General features: G+C 43.7%; 1 long non-coding RNA gene across 1 annotated transcript in view; it reads left to right on the top strand.

The window, feature by feature from the left end:
• Positions 1-3173: 3173 nt before the first annotated feature.
• LOC141374507 (uncharacterized) overlaps positions 3174-7200 on the top strand; it is a 7754-nt gene continuing 3727 nt past the window's right edge. Inside the window, exon 1 of the long non-coding RNA XR_012381446.1 lies at positions 3174-3273. This is a non-coding gene — a long non-coding RNA (uncharacterized lncRNA). The remainder of the gene's footprint in view (positions 3274-7200) is intronic.

The following is a 7200-nucleotide window of genomic DNA, read 5'->3' as shown; positions in this document are numbered from 1 at the left end:
GAGTAACAATCCAGAGACTGAGACAAGTCAATGACCTCAGCTTCCACTTTAAGAAACTAGAAAAGGAAGAGGAAATTAAGCCCAAAGTAAAAAGAAGAAAGGAGTAATAAGAATCAGAACAGAAATCAGTGATGCAGGAAAAAAAAAGGTGGAGAAAAATCAATGAAACCAAAAGTTGGTCTTTGAGAAGACCAATAAAATTAATAAACCTCTAGCCAGACTGATCAGAATAAAGAAGAAAGAAGACAGAAGTTACCAATATCAGGAATGAGAGTGGTGCATCCCTACAGATTCTCCAGACAAGCAAGGGAGCTTAGTAAGGCTTCAGGACACAAGATCAATATATGGAAGTTAACTGTATTTCTGTATACTGGCCACAAACTGTCAGAAATTAAAATTGGAAAGAATAAAACATTAACATAGTGTCAAAATGAAGTGCTTAATGATAAATCTGGTAAAAGATGTGGAATATCTGTATGCAGAAAACTATAAAACATTGTCATTAGGAATTCATGATGACCTAACTAAATAGAAAGATACACAATGTTCATGGGTCATAATATGCATTATAGTTAAGATGATGGTTCCCCCCCATTGGATCTATAGATTCAGTGCAATCCCATTCTAAATGACAGCACACTTTTTGTTGGAAACTGATAAGCTGATTCTAAAATTCATATAGAAATGCATGCAAAGAAATGAGAATAACCAAAACCATTTTTAAAAATAGTTGGTTGATTTTAAGATTTATTATAAAGCTACAGCAATCAAGACAGTGTGGTATTGCATCAATATCAACAAACAGATCAATAGGATAACATAGAGCCCAGAAATAGACCCACACATATATGGATAACTAGGTTGTTGGTTTTATATATATATGTATATATAAAGTTGTAAAGGCAATTCACTGGGGAAAGAATAACCTTTTCAAAAAATGGTGCTGGAACAGTTGGTTATCCATAGACCAAAAAAAAAAAAAAAAAAAAAAAAAAAACCAGTGAGCTTCAATCTTCTACAGTATATAAAAATTAACTCAAAATTGATCGCTGTTCTAAATGTAACAACCAGGTATACAACTATAAAACTTCTATCAGAAAGCCTTTGTGACCTTGAGTAGGCAAAGATTTTTATGTGACAACAAAAGTACAATCTACACAATAACAAATTAATACACTGGACTTCATCAAAATTTAAAACTTCTGCTCTTTGAAAGATACTGTTAATAAAATGAAGACACAAGGTATAGACCAAGAGAACAATAGTTGCCAAGCATATCTCCAATGAAGACTTTGTTTCCAGAATATTTAAAGAATGCATAAAAAGAAAAATTAGTGACCTAATTTTTAAGGGGCAAAATATTTGAATAGATACTTCACCAAAGATGTCCAGATGGCAAATAGTGTGTGAAAAGATGCTCGACATCATAAGTCATCAGGGAAATGCAAACTCAAACCAGTGACATCCAGCTGCACATCTATTAGAACATCTGCAATTGAAAAGGTTTTCCATATCAAGTGTTGTGTGTCAGTGGAGGAACTGAACTCTCATACTGAGGGGAATGTAAAGTGGTAGACTATTCTGGGAAATAATTGGGAGTTTCTCAACAAGTCAAGCCACATGATCTAGCCATTCCACACTTAGGTGTTTATGTTGCCTCAAGAGGAAAGAAAGCAGATGTTCATGCCAAAGGCTTGTGTGCCAATATTCCTTCCGAGCAGCTTTATTTGCAATGGCCAAAAACAGAAAACAAGCCAACCATCCATCAATGGGTGAATGAGTGATTAAGTCTTGGTATACCCACACAGTGGAATACATCTCAGTAATATAAAAAGGAATGAACTATTGATACATGCTATGTGAACAAACCTCCAACTAATTATGCTGGTTGAAAGAAGCCAGATTTCCACCCCCCCTAAAAAAAAAGAATATATACAATATGATTCCATTTCTATAAAATCCTAGAAAATGCAAACTGACAGAGAGCAGACCAGGAGTGCCTAGGGATCCTGTGGGAAGGGCACAGGAGGAACATAGGGGAAGGATTCAGAAGCACCATGAGGAAACTTAAGGCAGTGGCTATGTTCTTTATCTGCATTGTTCCAATGGTGTCTTGGTTTGCTCAGGCTGCTATTACAAAGCACCACACGCTGAGTGGATTAAACCACAGAAATTTGTTTTTTCAGAGTTCTGGAGGCTGGAAGTCTGAGATCAGGGTGTGGGCAGAGCTGGTTACTCCAACGCCTCTCTGGCGTGCAGATGGCCGTCTCCTCTCCGGGTCCCCACAGGGTCTTTCCCTGTGTCCTAATACCGACATCTGTGATATTGACTTAGCCCCCCGCCCCCATGACCTCATTTCGTTTAACTCCCTCTTTAAAGACCTTGTCTCCAAACACAGTCACGTTCTGGTGTCCTCGGGGTTAGGACATCGGCATTTGAATCCGGGGGGTGTACAATTCCATGCGTAAGAGCTGGTTTCACAGGTGTCCGTCTATGTCCCTGTTCCTCGTAAATATGTATAATTTATTTTACATTAACTATACCTCTCTAAAGCAGTTTTAGAAAATATTACTCTCTGGTTATTTTGTTGTGCTTGTTTAATAATGAGCTCTTCCACTGCATGCAATGTGATTCATCAAAATATGGTTTGAGCATAACTGTGGGGAATAAAATAGCTTTCTAGGAGGAGGCCTGCCTGTATGTTTCTTCTCCACATTTTCTTGTAACTTTGCATGCCTTTCTCTACTAGCTTCGCCCTGGAGACTGACCACCCTGTGTTCTATATGGAGAACACGGAAGGCTCACTGCGGTCCTGGAGGAGAACAGGTGCAGGATGAAAGCCGCTGTGTCTGCGCCCGGCGCCTGCTGGCAGAGCTGTCCCTCGTTAACCACTCACCTTGACTCTTCAGACGCTCTGGTAGCCAAACAGCCTCCCTGAGAGTCATCCAGGACGCAAATCCAGGATGCATGGCTCCCCCGTAAGCAGCTTACAATTCCTAGAGAGAAGAGCTGAGCTCTCCAACCTCCTCCATCTGTCCACAAAGGTCCATGCGTGTATGATGTCACAATCATTTTCAAGAAGAGACTGATGTTTTACAGATTTTGCCTCCTCCCTCCATCCTTCCTCTGCTCCCTAATTTGCCTCAGGAACCCTTGGCACGGGCCAACCTCACACCCTCCTTTCAGGCGGTGCCCGAGCTTGCTTTGGTCCAGACATGTGGCTCGGAAACACAAGTGAGCCAGGAAGAAGAGGACTCCGACCAGTCCCATTAGGTAAGTCAATGAGGACAGCCCCTCTCCTGTCAACTCCACCTTATTAATGAATCTGTTTATTTCCTTCAGTGCACTTAGCACACACGCCTGTGTCAGTCACTAAAACATAAGCCCTACAAAGCAGAGACCTCGTTTTCCTCAACCATTAAAGTATCCCAAACACCTAACAAAACCTGACACATGGTGGGTGCTCAGTAAATGCTTTTTTTAATGAACAAATTGGGCTGTAAACTCTCATGGGAAGTTCTGCCCTGTTGGAAGGTTCCTGCCCGAAAAAAACCCAGACCCTTCCCCCCTTATTCATAGCAGCAGGCTGGAAATTTTGCTTTAGGAGCTGCCTGGGATGTCCAAGGGTGGGAGCACCGACCCTACTCAATAGGAATACCTCGTTTTTGCCTGTTTCATATACTGTGGTTCCATGAAAATTTTTGTTTAAAGAAAAAAGTGATATCCTAGTTTTCTAAATGTCCACAAACCACTAACGTAGACTTAAAATAAGAACGACATCATGCCGTTTTTATTAGGCTTTTTTGCAAAGCCGAAGCAGTGACAGCCTTCAAGATGCTATGCCCTTTGAGATCTCATGAATGGAGTCTGCAAATATTTTCTCTATCACTGCATGTGAAGCACATTTTACAAACCAATGAATCTGCTCATGCCAGAGGTTGGACCAGAGAAACTCTATCATGTTTAATTGGTGCCCTGCTCTCTCCTCTGCTTTCATCAAAGGCTGGCAAGATGGGTATGATGCTGCCCAGATAGAAAGCAAAAGAAAAGCACATGGGGGACAAAAGAGGGGCAGAGGCGGCCGGGAGGAAATTTGCTGTCTGCAGAAAGCAGCGTGGGCTGGGATATTCCAGCAATGACAGCGTAGGTGCAGGGGCTGCAGAGCAGGAAGCAAGCTCCGGTGCCAAGAATAGGGAGAGAAAACTGTTTTCTTCTTCCGGGGGCCAAGGGCTCCCGGTTTCCCCATCATTCTACTCTCTGTTACGAGCAGTTTGAACCTCTGCAGAGGGATCCTTCTATCATATAGCAGCTCAGATCAGGTTCACTTTCTGGATGATAAAACCCATGGCTACAATAGGACATGGCATCTTCCACAGGACCCAAAATTGACCCGCCGACTGGGTGATAATGGAGTGGACTTAGCCCCTGTGTCCCTCTCTCCCCCCCTGTCCTCCTGGTGGAGAACAACACTTAGGTGTGGGGCAAAATGCTCCAAGCGCAAGACACAGGAAGATGGTAGGAGTGGCTCCTGGACTTGAACTTTACAAAGTGGTGAATGCAAGCTGAAAACAGAACATGAGCAGCCTCTTGGAGATGAGCTCCAGCCCCGCCATGAAGGCAGGAGTCGTGGAGTCCAGATGGGGGCTCTAGATCTAGGAAGGCAGAACCTACTCCCCTGGTGGAGAGTGCCTGGCTGACAGCAGAGCTCTATCACCACATGAGCATCATCCTCTCTAGCCCTGATCAAATGACATGGGACAGTAATGACCAGTAGGCAGAGAGGCACATACAGGCATCACACACTGGATTCCTGTTGGGAAAATGATAGAAGGCTGCCCTTAGGGAAAAAATCCCACAAAAGAAAATTGCCTGTGCCAACTCTCCTGGACCCCCGCTCTTTCTAAGTAACTTAGGTACCATTTAATCCATTCACCTCAGCCCATCAAGGATCTACCTGCATGAGTCTTACCTACAGCAACCCAACCTCTACTGGGACAGCCCCAGGAACAAGGCTGTTCATTGCCTGGCTAGGTGGCCCTTTCCAACTTTGAAGAGCTCAGACTTTTAGAAGCTCCTTCCTTTTATCAGTTGAAAAGTTATTTCTCTGAAACCTCAATTCTGCCCTCAAGGTCACACAGAGAAATGAGTTATTTTCCTTCCACAGAAATATCCTTCCAACTTTCAAAGGCAGCCACCATGCCAACAACTCAGCTTTTCTACTCCAGGATAAACATTGCTTGTTGCTTCAACCTCTTCAGAATCTGTTTAGATTTATAAATGATGGTTTTAAATGTGTTATCAAACACCAAAGGCATCGAAAGTATGTCTAACCAGTATGGAATACTGAGATAGGGAGTTCCCAGATTCCTACCACTCCAATTCAAATGCTTTCTGGTCTGTAGGCTTTCCAGAATCTGCCTTTCTCCCCATTTTGAAATGGGAATGTTTTATCTTTGATTTTCTGGAGCTTCTCCAAGTCCCCATGATTCCTCATATTGCCGTGTGCTTTCTATGTTTAAGCCTGCAGCCTCTGTGCTAGGGTGTGAGTGGGTAAGAGCTGGAGACACGAATTTGCTCCAGCAAGGCACTAGACGGTTCTTTTTCTTGCTCGATTCACAGCATCATGCAAGGGTCCATTGCTCATCCAGATCAACTCTATCAGGACAAATGCTCTACTCACCCATTTGATGATGATGATGATAAAAGCAAGGCACAGAGTCATAAGTGATCCCAAGGGCCCAACACCAGCTGGTGGGGGGTTCTCAACCTTACCCCAAATCTTCAAGCCCAAAGCTGCTGTCCATCATCATCTCCATCCACAGACAGGGAGGGCACCAGGGGTGGCACCATCGAGGGAACATTTGGAGGCTGCAAATAAGGCCTGAGCATGGGGCTTGAAGACGGGCCTTCTACCCTCTGACTTCTTCATGCCTGACAGCCCTCGGCCTCTTACTCCATGGCCAGGAAATTCCACTCCTCATGACACAGGGAGAGTATTTAGTTTCTCTTGATAACAGCCCCCAGTCCGTCCCTCCCAGTGCTAGCACACAGGCAGGGACCTTTGGTAACAAATGAGTTGTGCAAGAGAGTCTCAAAAGAGGCCCGAAGGTGGCAGGTGCTGGAACTTTCCGGTGACTTTTATGTTCCTTTTCAGAATGGCTGTAAAGAAAACAAGACATAAAATACCTCCCCTGTATAATTTGCTTGTTTGTAGGTGGTTTCATCACCTTTTTTAAATGTCTACCCAAAGTGATCTTTATGTTTCCCTTATGGCTGATATTGCATGCCCTGAGAACACCGAGGGAGCTAAGGAATTCAGGGCGCCCTGGAGGAGGGGTGTCCCAACCCCCACCCCCATCCTGCTCCGTGGCCAGGTGGCGGTGGGTGGCAGCGGGCACGGGCCAACCTCACCCCTGCGCCGTCTGCAGGCCGCCCTCATGGACCCGTGGTCTGAGGGTGCTTCTACCCCACAACCCCCTAGAGGGGAGGCACGTGGGCTCTCCGGAATTCAAATTTACAACTGAAGGGACCAGGCTTATATAGAGATATAAGTAAAGAGAGGTATGTGGAGGAGGGATCATTCCCCATCCCGCCTCCCCTGGGGACACCTCCTCTGAGACAGCCCTGCTCCCACTGTCCTGCCTCACCTCTCCCACGCCTGGCGGGCTGTTGCTCAGTGCCCATGAAAAGCTGTCATTGTCTGGCTGATTCTGTGCTTCCTTGGTTATTTAATTTTTTTATAATTAGGGGTAGAAATCATCTAAAACTTTATGAGAATGTGATTTAAATATTTAAACCACTGCTGCAAGCATTTGTTGATTGCTATCTATATTTATATAAATTTATTAAATTTAACTTTATTTTTAATATAAATTAGATTGAATTAAGAAGAATTTATTAAATGTTTAAAAATGTGCTAAATGTTGAACTCTTAAATTATATTTACATTTGACATAATTACAGGTTCACAGGGGGTTCCAAAAACAGCACAGACAAGTTCTGACTACCCTTGCCCCAGGGTCCTCAGTGGTAACAGCTTACATCACTATAGTAGAAAATCCGATGCAGAAAATTAATACTGCTATTATCCATGGACATGAGAAGAGTTCACCAGTTTCTCCATATACTCATGCCTGTGCATGTGTGTGCAGATATGTGTGTGCATTTGTGTGCATGTCTGTGTGTGTCTGTGCATGTGTG

The sequence above is a fragment of the Callorhinus ursinus genome, unplaced genomic scaffold (genome assembly GCF_003265705.2).
Source record: "Callorhinus ursinus isolate GAN/ISIS: 27379988/994484 unplaced genomic scaffold, GSC_fseal_2.0 scaffold18, whole genome shotgun sequence".
Taxonomy (NCBI): Eukaryota; Metazoa; Chordata; class Mammalia; order Carnivora; family Otariidae; genus Callorhinus; species Callorhinus ursinus.
The sequence above is the reverse complement of the archived record's forward strand: the minus strand, read 5'-3'. Positions and strand labels throughout refer to the sequence as shown.